Genomic DNA, 17,191 nt, shown 5'->3' on the forward strand with positions numbered 1-17,191 from the left:
GAAGAGCCTGCAAAAACTGCAAGCCTTTCAGAAAGTGCTGCTGGGGACAAAGTGTTGTGTCCATCGTGGCCCAGAAGTAATGGACAGAGGAATGAAGTCTGAGGAAGGCTTTCCCGGCTGATGGACCAGAGGGTAGTTTTTACAGGACTCTACAAAACTCCTGGGTAGTGCAGAGAAAGCAACCAAGAATTTCAAGGTGCTGATAAAGAGTTTGGAGGTGCTTAGGGAACTTCAGGGTTAAAACTGACTTGGTTTCCAGAGCGAGGGGAAGGCAGCTGAGTGCAGATTTCCTACACACAGACAGAACGGCACGCCTCTGCAGCCCCTGCCACAGCTTTCCTACTGACCCCGTGGATGCAGTGAGGACAGGCCGGAGGCCCAGAGGTCAAGCCCATGTAAGATATCACTGGAAGCACGGCAAGAGGGGGCATGCCTCGCCTGTACTCAAATGCCATCTTGATTAAGAGGGAGAGGAGAACCCTAGAGAGGAGGAGAAATTTTTACAGACTGAATAATTGGTCAAAAGAAAGTGTTTCAAGTGAGAAGATACTGAGATACCTTTTTAAAAGGCGAGGTTGTGTGTTTTATACCATGACTGGGAATGGCAGCTGAGAACGAGAAAGAGATCACTTCAGAAAATAAAGTTACTTTTTTTTGCACACCCTAGATTGGGACTGGCCAATTTAGACCTCTGATGCTAGAAAATGTCAAACTATAATACTGTCACAATCCCCACAGAAATTAAAATTCCTGATCTATAAAACCTGTACTCAGTGATTAATGCTATGACTCCTCCTTTTTCTACAGCATTACCTTTGAAGGATAAAAAATATCATGCTATCATTTATGTCTCTCTGTTTACTAACCATATAAAGCAGTGTAAGCAATATGCACCCTCTACAACTACATGAAAATTTTTTTAGCTCTCATGTAAATGATCTAAGACTTTCTGAATTTTATTGTTAGATATTCCGCCACCTCTTAAAGTTTTTGTTTTACGCGTGAAGCTGCCAGTTCTGAGCAGCAGAGGTAGTCTCTGGACTGTCCTTAGAAGTGGGCGAAAGCAGTGAGTCAGAACCCAGGAAGACTGTAAAGAAACAGGATGGAATATACCCAGTGCAGTCAGATGATCAAGGGCTTGAGCTAGACAGCCACCTACAGAGCAAGAGGCACTGTTAACAAAGAAATCTTGGTTGTGAAGTAGACAAATATTGCATGCTTGCTCAAAAATGAATCCCAAGAGTTGCACAGACTGCGCCTGCGGTTAAGTGCTGCTAGGGAAGTCAAAGAGGGATGTGAGGTTAGAACCAAGACTTCATCCTCATGTCAGACTGACACGGACTGTAGACAAATTCTTCACTTTCATACGTGCCCTGAAAACTCTTCTCCAGAATTTACTTTTGTGGATTATTTCATTTCTTCCTATACCCAAGTATATTCCTTGACTTCACCACCTCATCTTTGTTTTGAATATCCCCTAAAAGTTTTCCTCTACTCCTCATCAGTACCCTTTACTCTGTAAAATGTTTGCCTGAGACTCATCTCCCCTTTCCAGTAAACCTCACACAAACTCCAAGTAGCTTGCGGAACTAGCCCTCCGAGAAAAAACAAACATTAAATCTCTGTTATCAATCAGGACAGGCTAAGTTATGCTGCATAACAAACATCAAAACTTCAGTAATTCACAGAACAAGGTTCATTTCTCACTGCACACAGAGACTGTGTACCAGAGTGATTCTCCTGGGCTATAACTCCTACGTCAGTAGCTTAGTAATCCAGGCTTTTTTGAGCTTATTACCATGACTGCCATGGCAGGGAAGGAGAGAGTGGAGAGTCTCGAATTAGCACTTAAAGTCTTTCATCTGGCCCAAATCCCATTGGCCAGAAATTGTCTCTCGGTCTTGCTCAACTGCAAGGAGGGGGAAAGCATAATACTTCTATGGACAAGAAGGAATAGGGAACCAGAATGGATAAATACTAAGTCATCAGCACACCTTGCTTGGGCAATGAAAAGTTGATGTGCTGATACGGACTTCTGAGAAGCAAGAAACTGTTAACAGTGTTTGTCACCCTAAGCTCTTTTTTTCTTACCTGTTGGCTGATCACTTACTTAATTCCTTCCTCTAAAGGGCCAGCTTTCATTTACCGAGTCCTGAGAATGCCAGTACCCGGAGAAGTGTGTACGTGTGTGTATATATGTATATACACACACACACACACAATGAGACTGCAAGCATATCCACAGAAAATATTTAAGTATTTGATTCCTTTTCAAGTCCCAATAGTACCCATTATAACAGGCAGATTTAGGATTGTTTTATCTGTTTTAATTGTATATGTGAAATTACATTCCAAAGAGATTTGAGGAGTCTGGGAGCATAGCCTTTCCGTTAAAGCCATTAATTCTACATGAGTTCTCTCAATCACCAGGGACGATCTTCAGAAAATAAATATACTGAATGGAGAGAGAACGAAAAAGAACTAGAGACACCGAAGGTTTCTGCCTCTGGGGGGGTGATGTGACTCTAGCACCACTCACTGCCTGACTCTTGATTCCTAAACATATGTCACCTATACTTAGGTAGAAAGTCCTCCTCTGAAACTGTTGCATCTTCAAAGAAAGAAAGAAATCTGTTTTAAGAGGAGACACAAAACTGATGGCAGGACCACTTGGAAAAATATTTATATACTCCCGGTAGGCTTTTTGTTGTTCTGTGGGGTTCTGAATTAGCTACTAGCTGTTTTTTACAGAAAGCTCTGTTAAAATGCCCATACGGTATACAATAGTGTAGTTATTCTGCCTTGCTGAATCAACGTCTCAGAGCAAAGTATAAACATTAAGTTTTTTTTAACAAGTTTTGTGTACCACGGGTCATAAAATTCGCTAAGCTCTGCCAAAGAAATTAGTGTGGAAACATCTAACACGTTTGTCGTGATAAAATATTCTATATAACAAACCTCTTTAAAAGAAGGGGTGAAAATGAGTTTTGAATAGCTCCATGGACAGGATCGGTAAGTACCTTTGTAAAAAACTGAATAGTTGACGCTTGTATTTTAGGATTTTTTTAAGGACATGAGTCTGTCAGAATCAAATTGATACACGTGTTCTATAACTATAAATTACAAAGTGATTTATTAAATTATATGGTTAAAGACAATGTCTTGCTTACAACAAGATCACTTTCGTTTTGTTTACATCTATCTCTTTTATTTCAAAGTAGCTGTCAGAATATCACAAGGGAACTGAAAACAGGTCTTTAAATACCTAATCATTTGTCTCTAAGAAAAGCAAAAAAGCACATCATATGCTTTAAGTTAACGTGCCACAAACCATCCTGGATTGAGTGCTTGCCTATGTTGGGCACAATACCCTGCCTATTACGCACAGTATCTCATTTAATCCCATTGTAACCCTGTGAGAACTGAGACTCAGATATAGTCCATAAACTGCCCAAGGACACTAAATTTTAGAAGCAAAATCTGAACCCTCGTGCTTGTTCTTTTCCTTTTGCTTTGCTGTTTCTGCACTCTGGGAGGGGGTGGGAGTGCCAGGGACAAAGGAACTGATGGTGAAGGAGCCGGACCTGACCCCACTCTGCCTTCAGCCTCTTTCAACTATCCAGCATGGTCAGCCCCACATTTCTTTCAGAGCTCATGCTTTGCTGCTTTTCACAGACTCTGGACAAATTACTACTTTTGTGCCTTTGCTCATGTTTCTTGCACTCTTTCAGGATCGTGGTGTTCCCACAGGTAGTGGCAGAGCACTGGTCCTGCCAGCTCAAGTGTAGTACTTGCTTTGAGAAACACAATTCTGGCAGGCTTGGCGGGTGTGGACAGACACAGGTGGGCTTGTAACCTGGCCGTGCACCCTGGAGAGATGACCTCGGTTCCTCGGGCCTAAGTCAGGCATGGATGGGCTGGTGGTAGCCTACTGGGCAAGTTCCTTCTCCGAGAAAACAAAGCACTATCTAGTCATTCCCTCCTTTTGGAATTAAATGACAAGTAATTTCTAAATAACTTCTCTTGACCTTTATAACTGTTATCTGTGGACTTTGCAAACTGCTTTAATGGTAGCATATTGGAAATGGACCTTGATCTACAAAATAAACATTTGTAGCTGTTAAAAACTACTATTTAAGAAACAGAACTTTTCATTTTTGCCCTTCTCCGGACACTGCAAAATGACACGCTTTTATCTTTGGGTAATTCTCAGTCAACACTAAGATGTTTCTGGTTTTTACATAATTAAGCATTTTAATTAATTCAAAAATTATACTTGCCTCTTGAGAACACTTTGAAAGTTTGGAATCCCAGTGTATTTAGAAGGGGAAATTTTATGAAACACAGATAATGGAATTAAACATGAACTAACTTTTTACACTCTGAATGTGGGAAAACAGAGAAGACCTCTGAGCTGCCATGGAGCCAGGCCCGCACTTGGGTCCAGGACTGTCTTCCGGGTTAAGGTTGCTGGTTTCACATCCTTAGGCACCGGGTTTTTCCTCCTGCCAATTACAAGGGGAATATCCCCACTTCATTCCGCCACAGTTACGAATTCCTGGAAAGATCAACCTAGGAGTCCGAAGAGCCCTGAAAAGCATCTTTATTATAGCACAGAGGGATAGTGTTCCCAACTACGGCCCTCAGTCGTCCAAAAAAGTTTACCAAGCATGTTTAGTTCACTCTGTTAGGATAAAGGAGAGAGGGCTGTAATTGAGAAAGATTTCTGTTAAAAAAAAAAAAAGTCTGAGTCCTTCCTCCTCCCTACCTCCCTCTTCCTTATGTGACAGAGATTAATTGCTTTTCTACTGTGTGCCAGACCTGTACTGAGTGTTGTGGACACAAAGATGAGTGAAAAACATGTTTTTCGTCCTCAAAGAGTCTGCTATGTAATGGTTCAATAAACACATAAGCAAATAATTCAAATACAATATTATTGTTATCGGGTGTGTTCTACAGATACTACTAAGGGGCACAGAGGAAAGAACAATGAAGTCTTCCTGAGGAAGTGGTCAAGACCAGCTTCAGAATCATGGTGGATTTTCCAGTTAATACTTCATTCTCCAGTGGTGTCGGATAAATGAGGTGTAACTATATTTGGAAAGATTACTAGCTTGGGATTTACCGTGGTCATTCCTCTGGGATTTTAGTCTGTGAGTCTTTGCTAGAGAAGAAAAATAAAATTAAGAGTTATTTCAGGCTCTAGATGGGTCAATTTGTAAATTTTGTAGGAAGCAACTTGAACTCCTCCGAAGAAATTCCTTTTTATAAACTGAAGATATTTTTGGATATTCTTTACACTATAACCACAGAACCACTTTATATAAAATCATCTATTTGAGCGTTAAGCAAGGGTAATACAGAGAACCATCTGTATCACTTTACGTAATTTAAAATTTTTAATAATTTTTATACAAACTTTTATTTCATATATAGCAGATACTTATTCTCTGAGGATAATTCCATGAAAAGGCTCCTTAAAGTACAATCACTGAAAACTAGGATAAAACAGAGTAAATTGTGAAAAAATAAACCAAACAAACAATAGAAAAATAACCTGATTTTAACTCAGTTAAGAAAATCTCTACTATAACTGAAACAGTGTTCTAATTAGAAGGATAGTGAAAATTGAGTGTTTTATTGGCATGATTTTTTGTATGCCTGACAACACATTATTAGATTTTTTTACTGCATATTTGGTTTTTACAGTATAATAAACACATCATTTTTACAAAAAATATTAAGATGCTTCATCAATTTTTCCAAGGGCCTCTCTCAGTCCTCTGACAGTCAAGTCACTCGGAAGAACTATTCTGTTGTCATCCTTGTTGGCTTTCTCGTTTATTGGTGGCTTGGAATGTGATCTCAGCAGTTCTTCATCATTTTAATTCATTTCATGAGATCTGAATAATTTCCAGTTTCACTTCATAGTCTAATTGAACTTGCCTTGTATTTGTTGAGAAACCAGTCTTTGACAGGATGAGCACATAGATAGACACTGGTATTAAACAGAAATAACGTTTGTGTTAGGACTAATTTTGTCAGTGGTCTCTTCATTAGTATTTTCATTTTGTTATGGCTTTTGTTTCCCTATGTATTTTTTCGTATTTTTTAATTGTAGGAACTGGTGTAGTATATTTCTTAACACCTAATAGAACATTTCATTTAATCTCTTTTAATTATTTATATCATTACGTATGGAACTCACTTTATAAAAATTATAATCCTAACACAGAAACCAGCTAGAGTATGAAAAAAGATGATGATGGTGGTTGACAGCTGACATCTGTGAAGCTCCTACTGTGTGCAGGCGCTCTACATGGCAGTATATAGAGGAATCCTTCCCACAACCCGGCAAGGTTAGTGTCACTCATCCTGACTTCATGGAGAAGGGAACTGAGGAAATTCACACAGGAGGGGAGTGTCTTAACAGTTTAAGACAAGCCATTCTAGTTCTCACGTTTGTGCTCTGCACTCCAATGTCTTTCCTTGGTGTAAAGAAGCATCCACTTCAGAGTTTAAATACAGTTTTTGGTGCATATAATATGAAATTCATAAAAACTTGATCGATCCACAGCTGTAGGAATACATTTCTAGATTTTTATATACTTTGTCTATCAAGAAACTAGTAAAAATGTTTCTTGCTCCTGTTTGTTATTGAGAGAGAATCCACAAATACATACCCCTGTCTCAGCTGATTCAAGATTCAAAAGGGAAGGAAAGATGTGGAATTAATGAAATTAGCTTTCTAAAACAAACCTCATAAAATATAGTAGTAGTGTTTTAAAAAACTACCTGACCTCATGAAGTAAATCTAACTAACAGCTTGTTATTATAAAAGTGTCTATTTAATGGAACTTGTGATTGCCATTGGAATTGCAGTTATTTTACAATGTGTATTTTTCTATAACCCATTACTCTAGAATTATAAGATTCAGCTTTGATATATTCATGAGTTGAAGGAGGAAATACAGATATTTTACTCTTTTATAACTGCAGAATCTGGAATTTCAGATGGTGAATTTTCAGTTGTTTGAAAGCTTTATTTCTCATTCAAAGAGCAGCTTTGATCATGGCCTTTGGTCAAAGATGCTGTTTTTATTGTTAAAAAAAAAAAAGACTCTTCAACATCAAACAGTATAGGAGGAAGGAGTCTAAAATTAGCCTGTTAGGTCAGGCACATAGAACTCTGTGGTCCCAGGAATAATGGCATTCCTAGAAAAATGCCTCTTAAGATGAGTAAAACTTCAGAAGTTATTGCTTTATTGCCTTGGTTTTTTAAAAAACTGCCGTCCTCTAGCATGAATAACCAAATAATGATACATTTCACAGATAGAGCCATAAGGTGTCACTGAGCTTTCAGGCTTAGATCTTCTGGTTTCTTTCATTCTCTCCTAAGAAAAATAATGGGATTACACTCTTGAAAGCTGTCAGATTCCTGCGGGTTATCGGTTCACGTGCGTACCATCTTAGTTTTGGTCTAACACGACCCCAGAGACTGGCGCTATGGCTGTTTCTCCGGCACCGTGAGCTACCAAACCTGCTGGGGCATTAAGCATACTTGTGGCATACGCTCTTACAAATGTGGGAACTTCCACGCTGAAGCCAGCCATCCAGCCCTCAGGTCTGGTTTTCTGCTCTGAACGCAGTCTGTCTTGCATTAGAGGCAGGCATTAAGGTCCCTTGAGCTGCCTACTTGGGTAGCAAGGTACAGAAGGGAGAAATTCCACCTCCATTGCATCCAGCGATCTTTTTACAAAGCATGAGGACTGATCTTTTGCAATTCTAGCCTAGTTAGTGTAACTGCAGCTACAGTCATATTTATTTAGGCCCCTAATCCCTAAATCAACCTTCTACACTGGGAATTTCAGATTAATTTTAGGTTAACTTTACATCACCTTACAGAAAATCCTCTCACTTTTTTGCAAGAGGTTTACTACCACAACAGGTGTCATAAAAAAACCACTACAAATCTAAGCCAAAATGGGAAAGAAAACAACTCCAATCAACATCTTCACTGGACACACAGATATGGGCAAATCTACCACCACTGGCCATCTGATCTACAAATGTGATGGGACTGACAAAAGAACCACTGAAAATTTTGAGAACCAGGCTGCTGGAGATGGGAAAGGGCTCTTTCAAGTATGTTTGGGTCTTGGATAAACTGAGAGCTGAATACGAGTGTAGCATCACCACCGATATCTCCCTGTGGAAATTCAAGACCAGCAAGTGTGATGTGACCATCACTGATGCCTCAGGACACAGAGACTATCGAAGACATGACGGCGGGCACGTCTCAGGCTGACTGTGCTATTCTGCTTGCTGATGCGGGCACTGCTGAATCTGAAGCAGGTGAATGGGCAGACCTGTGAGCGTGCTCTTCTGACTGACACACTGGGTATGAAACAACTAGTTGTTAGTGTTAGCAAGATGCATTCCACTGAGCCACCCTGCCGCCAGAAGAAAAACAAGGAAATCATTAGGGAAGTCAGCACCTACATTAAGAAAACAGGCTCCAACCCTGACACAGCAGCATTTGTGCCAAGTTCCGATTGGAATGGTGACAACATGCTAGAGCCAACTGCTAATGTGCCTTGGTTCAAGGGATGGGAACTCACTGGTAAAGACAGGAATGCCAGTGGAACCACTCTCCTTGAAGCTCTGGACTGTATCCTGCCACCAACACATCCAACTGACAGGTCCTGTGTCTGCCCCTCCAGGACGTCTACAAAACTGGTGGCAAAGGTGGTACTGTCCCCATGGAGGCTTGTGTTTTCAAATCCAGCGTGGTGGCCACTTTTGCTCCAGCCAACCTTGCAACTGAAACAAAGTCTGCTGAAATGCACCATGAAGCTTTGAGTGAAGCTCTTCCTGGGGACGACGTGGGCTTCAATGTCAAGAACACGTCTGTCAAAGATGTTCATCACGGCAACAGCAACGTGGCTGTTAACAGCAGAAGAGCCCACCCATGGAAGCAGGTGGCTTCACGGCTCAGGGAATTATCCTGAGCCATGCAGGGCAAATCAGTGCCGGCCATGCATCTGTGCAGGACTGTCACACAGCTCACCCCGCTTGCAAGTTTACTGAGCTGCAGGAGGAGCTTGATCGCCGTTCAGGGAAGAAGCTGGACGACGGCCCTAAATCCTGGAAATCTGCTGATGCTCTATGGTTGATATAGTTCCTGGCAAGCCCATGTGTGTTGACAGCTTCTCTAAATACCCTCCTCTGGGTCATTCTGCTGTTTGTAACATGTGACAAACAGTTGCTGTGGGTGTCATCGAAGCAGAGGACAAGAAGGCAGCTGGAGCTGGCAAGGTCACCAAGTCTGCCCAGAAAGCTCAGAGGGCTAAGTGAATATCATCCCTAATACTTGCCACCCGAGTCTTAATCAGTGGTGGAAGAACGGCCTCAGAGCTGTTTCTCTCAACTGGACATTTAAGATTAACAGTAAAAGAGTGGTTAATGATTACAGTTCATCATTAAGCTTTCAGAAGGAAAAGGAGAGTGTTTTGTGGACCATTTGTTTGTGAATGTGGCGATTTTAAGTTATTAGTTTTTTAAATCAGTACTTTCTCATGGAAACAACCTGACCAAAAATCTGTCATAGAATTTTGAGGCCCATTAAAACAAAGTTTAATGAGGAAAACAATCTTCCCAAATCTCTTAGATATTTTATATCTGTTGCCTCTTTAGATACTAATAGCCTCGTGTAGGAAGTGGAAAATACAAGCTCTTTCCATTGTTAATTACTGTTTTAGAGCTGTGAAAATTTCTCAAAAGCTCCATCAACTCAGTCCCCAGAACACATTTCTGCTCTCTTCCATGTTTTGTTTCCCCATCTTTTTTTTTTAACCAAAAGCAGGGTTTTTTTTACTTTTAATTTTTAAAATTTTTTATTGAAGTATAGTTGATTTACAGTGCTGTTAATTTCTGCTCTACAGCAAAGTGATTCAGTTATACATATATATATACATTCTTTTTCATATTCTTTTTACTATGGTTTATCACAGGATATTGAATATCGTTCCCTGTGTTGTACAGTAGGACCTTGTTGCGTATCCATTCTGTATATAATAGTTTGCATCTGCTAATCCCAAACTCCCACTCCATCCCTTCCCCTCCCCCCACCCCTGGCAACCACAAGTCTGTTCTCTATGTCCGTGATTCGGTTTCAGTTTCATAGATAGGTTCATTTGTGTCATATTTTAGATTGTACATATAAGTGATATCATATAGTATTTGTCTTTGTCTGACTTCACTTAGTATGATAATCTCTAGGTCCATCCATGGTGCTGCAAAGGGCATTATTTCATTCTTTTTTATGGCTAGGTAATATTCCATTGTATATATGTACCACATCTTCTTTATCCATTCCTCTGTTGATGGACATTTAGGTTGTTTCCATGGCTTGCCTATTGTGAATGGTGCTGCTATGAACATAGGGGTGCATGTATCTCTCTGAATTATAGTTTTTTCTGGATATACGCCCAGGAATGGGATTGCTGGATCATATGGTAATTCTATTTTTAGTTTTCAAAAAGCAGGGTTTGTTTTGTTTTGCTTTTGCTTTGTTTCAGTGAACCTAATGACCCTGCATCGTTAATTTTTTCTCTTAACCTGTCCACATTCTTTGGACAACTTTCTGTCTTTCCTCAGTTCTATATTACTTTCCTGCCAGATTTCCTTTCCTGTCTTTGTCCTAAGTCTGTCCCTGTCCTGCATCGCTGTCAAGGCCTTTCCTGTGGCACTCACTCCAGTGAGGTTGTGCTCACCCTGAGGGCAGTGGGCACCCGGCCCTGCTACCCAGCAGCTAATCATCAACACACAAAATGTGGAAATGGATTGGCTATAGACAAGTGTTCGCTTAGATGATTAAAGAAACACTGACTAAATTCAACACAAAGTAAACCCCACACGGGAATCTAGGAACAGAATGCCCTGGTTTTTTATATGTAGCCTTTCTATATAAAGTATTCCAGGAAATAGGATAGAATCATATTCATGAGTGTTAAAAGCTTTCTAAATAAATGTTTACTATATTTTCATAGGAAGGGTGTGAAAGGAAGAATGGATAGGTGTGCTCTGTGATATGGTGAGAAAACAAGGAGCTGTGAGAACGGCATTTTGATGCTTAAGGACCGGGTTTGTAGAATGAGGAAATCCTAAGCTCCACCAGTGGTGGAGGTGGAACTACTGGATTCATCTGAATCTAAAGAGAAAAGATGTTGTTGAGCTCTGGAAATGGGAAGAAAAAGAGGTGAAGACAACCAAAGAACACCTCCAGCGGAAGATGCCAGGAGGAAGATGAACAGGCAAACAAAAACTTCCTGAGTGTAACTTTCTCATAAAACGGGAAGAGAGGAGGAGTGAAGGCAGAAAAGAAGAATCAATGTGGCTGTTGCTTATAAAGTTTTAAGTTTTCAAAAGATGCACTAGTTATTAGAGTGTGACGAGCCCTTTTTCTATGTGATGAAATCTACAACCAGTTATGAACATATTTTTAATGAATGGTGTTTTAAGATGTTAAATACCTATACCCTACATACAGTATTATGGATATTTTATATTTTTCATTCAATGTCACTGATTTGTTCTCAGATTTTCTCAATTACCCATATTCTCAAAGTAGCGAGTTTTCTGCTAAGGCAACTATGTCACTGTTATTTAATTACCTACTTATCCATAAAATAAGAGCTGTTTTCCATTTAACTGGATATGAGAGAATAAGGCCAACAGCAGAAGAGAAGTGTTCTGGAAACACACTGGGGAGAGAAGGCAATTGCTTGTTGCAACTACATGCAACAAGCCTGTGACTGTGAAACTGATATGGTCGTTCACACAGAACTGGAGGCGAATTGAGAATAACTAGAGAATCAAACTTCTGAATAATAACAGACATGGTTTTGAGAGGCATGAGGGAACTTTCTGGCATGGTGATAATGTTCAGAACTTTGATCTGATTGCTGATGACATGGGTTTATTCCTATCTTAAAAGTCACTGAGCTGTATGATGTATAAATAAAACTTAACGTTTACACATTTTGCTGTATGTAAGTTACGTCTTACTTTTTTAAAGGCAGGGGAAAACTCACCTGAGTTCTAATGGGTACTTCAGAGTAAGATATTATTTTAGTTTTTATTATTTCTACTGGATATACACTGAGTATCATCTTTGAACTCTTCTTTAAAGGGATACCCTAGGAAGAAAAACTAGCCAATATATTTCATTTGTAACTGTCATGAGCTGAAATTTCCCAACACTAACCTCTGTTTCAGATTCCCACTGTTGCTTCTGCACTATTAGTTGGTGTCAGCAGGGGGTTAACAGCACTCAATTTAACCTTGCTATTTGTACTCTGTTTTGATTTTCTTCCTTTTTTCCTAATTTAACTTCCTTACATGGTTTCCCCCATTTTAAAGATCGTGCATGCACCATGGGGTCTGTACACTGAACGACCGTAGTGCAGATAAGCACACAATAAAAGCACATTTAAAGATAATGTGGAGCTACAAGACCTTTCTTTTTTTCTGGGAGCAAAGAGGTATTGCTGTGAAATCACTGGAACAAGAGAAAAATTGAGCAAGTCTACTCATGCTGTTATTTTTCTGAGAAGATTACAGACCTGTCTAAAATACGTATGAATCAGACAGGTATAGATTAATAATAGGTTATATGTCCAGACAGAGGGGCATCTCTGACTGTCCTACCTGCAGCTCACCATGCACACAGGCTTCTCAGCCAAATCACTTCCTCTCCCTCCCCCACTTTAAAATTCTAGAACCTGCTGTGCCTGGGGCCAAATCCACTACTGTTCTCCCAATTCCCTCTCCTTCCCCTCTTGCCTGACCTGCCCCCCCCCCTCCTTGGCCCTTCAATCCTATCAATGTTGACCCCTTCTGATTCAAAACACAGTCTCCAGCTGCAGAATGGGGGAGAACAGGTGAACTGAAGAGGGCGGTGCTGAAACCCCAGATCCGTCCCTTCCCCCCTCCAGAATCCTGCTGAACTTAAACATTCACCACTCTTATGAATGGTCTTTCTTTTTTCTTTTAACTTTATTTATTTATTTTTACTGAAGTATAGCTGATATACAATATTATATAAGTTACAGGTGTACAATACAGTGATTCACAATTTTTAAAGGTTATGCTCCATTTACAGTTATTATAAAATATTGGTTATATTCCCTGTGTTGTATAATATCCTTGTAGCTTATTTGATATCTAATAATTTGTACCTCTTACTCCCCATTACTATATTACCCCTTCCCACTTCTCTCTTCCCCTGCTGGTAATCACTAGCTTGTTCTCTGTTATCTGTAAGTCTGCTTCTTTTTTATTGTATTCACTAGTTTGTGGTATTTTTTAGATCCCACATATAAGTGATATCACACAGTATTTGTCTTTCTGACTTACTTCACTTAGTATGATAATCTCTAGGTCCATCCATGTTGCTGCAAGTGGCATTATTTCATTCTTTTCTATGGCTGAGTAATAATTCCATTGTACATATATACCACATCTTCTTTTTCCATTCATCTATTGATGGACATTTAGGTTGCTTCTATATTTTGCCTATTGTAAATAGTGCTGCAGTGAACACTGGGGGTGCCTGTCTCTTTCTGACTTAGTGTTTTTGTTTTTGGTTTGTTTGGGATATATGCCCAGGAGTGGAATTACTGGGTCATATGGTAGCTCTATTTTTAGTTTTTTGAGGAACCTCCCTACTGTTCTCCACAGTGGCTGCACCAATTTACATTCCCACCAACAGTGCACAAGGGTTCTTTTTTCTCCACAATCTCACCAACATTTATTTGTGCTCTTTTTGATAATAGTCATTCTGACAGCTGTGAGGTGATATCTCCTTGTGGCTTTGATTTGCATCTCCCTGGTGATTAAGGATGTTGAGCATCTTTTCATATGGCCTATTGACCACCTGCATTTCTCCTTTGGAAAAATGTCTATTAAGTTCTTCTGCCTATTTGTTAATCGGGTTGTTTGTTTTTCTGACGTTGAGCTGTGTGAGCTGTTTGTATGTGTTGGATATTAATCCCTTATCGGTAGTACCTTATGAATGGCCGTTGTCTTTCTCTGAGTGGGTACTGAGTAAAACACCAGATTGGCGGAAATGGCTCAAATTCTGGCAATCCCATAAGAGACTCTCCCTTGGAGTTTAAACAGGAAGGAGAGCCCAGCTTCCCTGTCCTCAGCCCGCAATTCCCTTCATTTCAGACCCCCCAACCCCCACCCCGCTTTGCACAATTCCAGCACATTCCTCTCCTAGTCTGGGCCTGAGCTTCCACTCGTTTCATGTGCTGGGCACCAGGCACCAAAGTGAAAACAACAACAAAAACACGTCCAGTGACTTGGAGGTGAGGGAGACCCAGATCTCAGGGAAACATGCATTCCAGTTATCCCAAGCAGGGATCCTGAAAGCATTTCTCCACAGATGCATTGCTTTGGTGATTAGGGAGTATAATAATTCAAGGACTATTCTACTATAATGCTGTAATAGTCTACTACTGCACTGGGTGATATATATCCTGGTTTACACCTGTTGTCCTGGCATATTTATTTTTAATAACAGCATCCCCTTTCACTCCCCAAAAGTTTGGCAGATAAATTATATGTTCACTCGAGTCATAACAAAATGGACCTCTCAGGGGAGGTTGGGATTGTTTAACAAAAACCCAAAATATAAGCAAATGACATTAAGTATTTCAAAGTCAATGTGGTAATAGTTATGTCTGAAAGTATTACAAATGCAAATGTTCATTAAATGTTCTTCAAAACAAAACAAAAAACTCTTTGGAAAGAGGACTGTCATTACTACGATGTAATGCGTACATGATGCCTACAGCACTGCTATATAATTAATGTGGAATAACCGCCTAGTATTTAAAACATTAAGTCAGATGGCAAAAAATCTTCATAAAAGAATAAACATTTCAATTGGGAATTTTTCAGCTTTAATAATAAAATTAAATGTTTAAATTTTTCTTGTTCCCAGTTCTTTATAATTAAAGGCAGCCAATCACGGGCCGTCAAGAGATACTGACTTTAAAATTTGACAAATGTTTTACATTTATCTTTCTTTTTACCGTTGTAAAAGACATTGCCTCCTATAAATTATACTGCACATTTAAATGTATAGGTATGGATCTGAATGAGTAAAACATGCTTTAGTAAGAAAACAGTTTGTTTTCTGATTTAATACTAATCAACCATTGTTAATGTGCTATAAAATACTACTTAAGAGAGATACCGATTCCAATTATTAAAGTTAATGGCCTCAATTGTCTCATCTTGCCTTAGTCTAGGACATTAAGCATGCAGAACCCATAATTTAATTACCACCTGTTACTATTGGCTCTAAGTTCATTCCTCTCCTTTCAGGATGTAACTCAGAAATGAGCCAGTGAAAAACCACTATTTTCCTTCTCAAAACACCAGACTGCTAACTACACCCACAGGATACTGATCACAGATTTGCTGGGACTTTCAAGATGGAATTTGCTGCCTCTTGCCTTTAGGGATTGCTAAATAAGATTATTATGTTTGTCCGCTTATCGTTCTAATTGTTTAAATCTCTAGATTCTATAAAGAGATTATATTTTCTTCCTTTAATATATTTATATACCTTTAAAACCATTCAAGAAGTGGAGAGTTATGTCTTTCTATAATAATAAAGGGCAAAAAGAAAAAGAAATCTACACCCTTATTCCTATTTGGACATCATGAGATGTGAAAAAACATCAGAGGATGTGGCACAGAAAGAGGGTTAGCTTATCATGAAATCCCATTGATATGCACTGGAGAAACATACCGTTCATTTACAGGAATTTATTAGAAACTTTGTCCCCTGTACCCTCCTGATCTATGTACATTCCACTGAAATCTAATTTTATCACTTCACCCAAGGGAATCGAACTCTGGGAAATTAATTTGTGCTAACCAAACTCACAAGAGATTGATTTACAGACGAGTAAATCACTTTTTAATTTGCCATGAGAAAGCGACCTGATCCAAGAACCAGAAAAATTCATCTGATGTTTCTGAGTTCCCGCTACTCTCAGTTGAGGCACTACAGCGAATACAGAGGCGAAAAGCACTTGGTCTTTTAACAGGTTCATAACCTGGTGAGAGGTCTTGGACAACGAAACACCCAAGTCAGATGACAGTAACTGCGTGAGTGACCTGCAGTGGTTCAATGTAGGGAGGAAGCCGCCTTCTTTCTGCTACGTAGACTCTGAAAGTTAGGAAGCCAAATTATACTGCACGTGGATTTTTGGTGGATGCGTTTTAAAGTAATACATGTCTCTCAAGCCATTACTGGTTAATAAATTACCTTTCCCTTTTCTCTGCATGTTTGTGTATAAAGAACCGTGACCATATGTCTATAATTAGGGCATCTTTGCTCCTGGATATGTTTCAGACACTCTGCAAATGTTTTTAAACTATAACATATCCAGATCCACGAAAAGCCCCTTCTTACTCTGGTTGTTATTACAACATCTATCTCTCTACTTCTGTGCTCTAGAGTCACCGCTAACTTGTAGGCTGACTCTAAAGTTACTGCATAAGGCAAAAATTATATATAGTCAGAGTACTCTTAAAAATTCCATAAACAGCCTGTAAGTTAGAGTATGAGTGGGTTTCTTAAAACAATATTCAGTAGAATATGTATAATGTTTAGTAAAACATGATATAATGAGGAATACATAATCCAAAAGTATTTTACTTGCAGTATTTTAATATAAAGTATTTACATAAAGGAACTTATATAAATTAAATGTATGTACTGCGCATGTCCTCTGTCATAACACCCACACTTGTAGATTTCTTCCATTGGAAAAGTTTCAGGTGGGCCGCCACCTAACAATATGTATTGAGATACTTGTCTTTTACATCACAAGACAGATTGTGATGCTTCTGAAAAACTTTCCTGTAGCCAGTCTATTTTAGACATTTTATGTGGATTCTTCTTAGCTTCAGTCTCAGGCATCTCTCCTAGATGTGGATGTTAGTCATGCTTTTCTCTAATTACTATATCCACCCAAACATACCGTGCCACCGGCTGGCACTGAGCCCATGTTCTGTCTCTGACGGTGGGCAGCTAACTAGCCTACAAGGAAATCAAACCCCTGACCTTGATGTGATCTGCACTGCACTCCATCAGCTAGGCCTT

The 17,191-nt window shown here is 39.5% G+C and overlaps 1 protein-coding gene, 1 long non-coding RNA gene and 1 pseudogene across 8 annotated transcripts in view; 1 reads left to right on the forward strand and 2 right to left on the reverse strand.

Annotated features, from left to right (window-relative positions):
• The window catches only part of UBE2E2 (ubiquitin conjugating enzyme E2 E2), a 358,295-nt gene that overhangs the window by 231,318 nt on the left and 109,786 nt on the right, over positions 1-17,191 (reverse strand). The gene's annotated exons all lie outside the window — the stretch shown is intronic.
• LOC309660315 overlaps positions 1-17,191 on the reverse strand; it is a 137,542-nt gene that overhangs the window by 24,540 nt on the left and 95,811 nt on the right. The window lies entirely within an intron of this gene.
• On the forward strand, positions 6,005-9,357 carry LOC309660285 (elongation factor 1-alpha 1 pseudogene; annotated as a pseudogene). Its single transcript has one exon. The product of its transcript is annotated as an elongation factor 1-alpha 1 pseudogene (transcript).

This window comes from Balaenoptera physalus (assembly GCF_965194825.1).
Source record: "Balaenoptera physalus genome assembly, chromosome: 4".
NCBI lineage: Eukaryota > Metazoa > Chordata > Mammalia > Artiodactyla > Balaenopteridae > Balaenoptera > Balaenoptera physalus.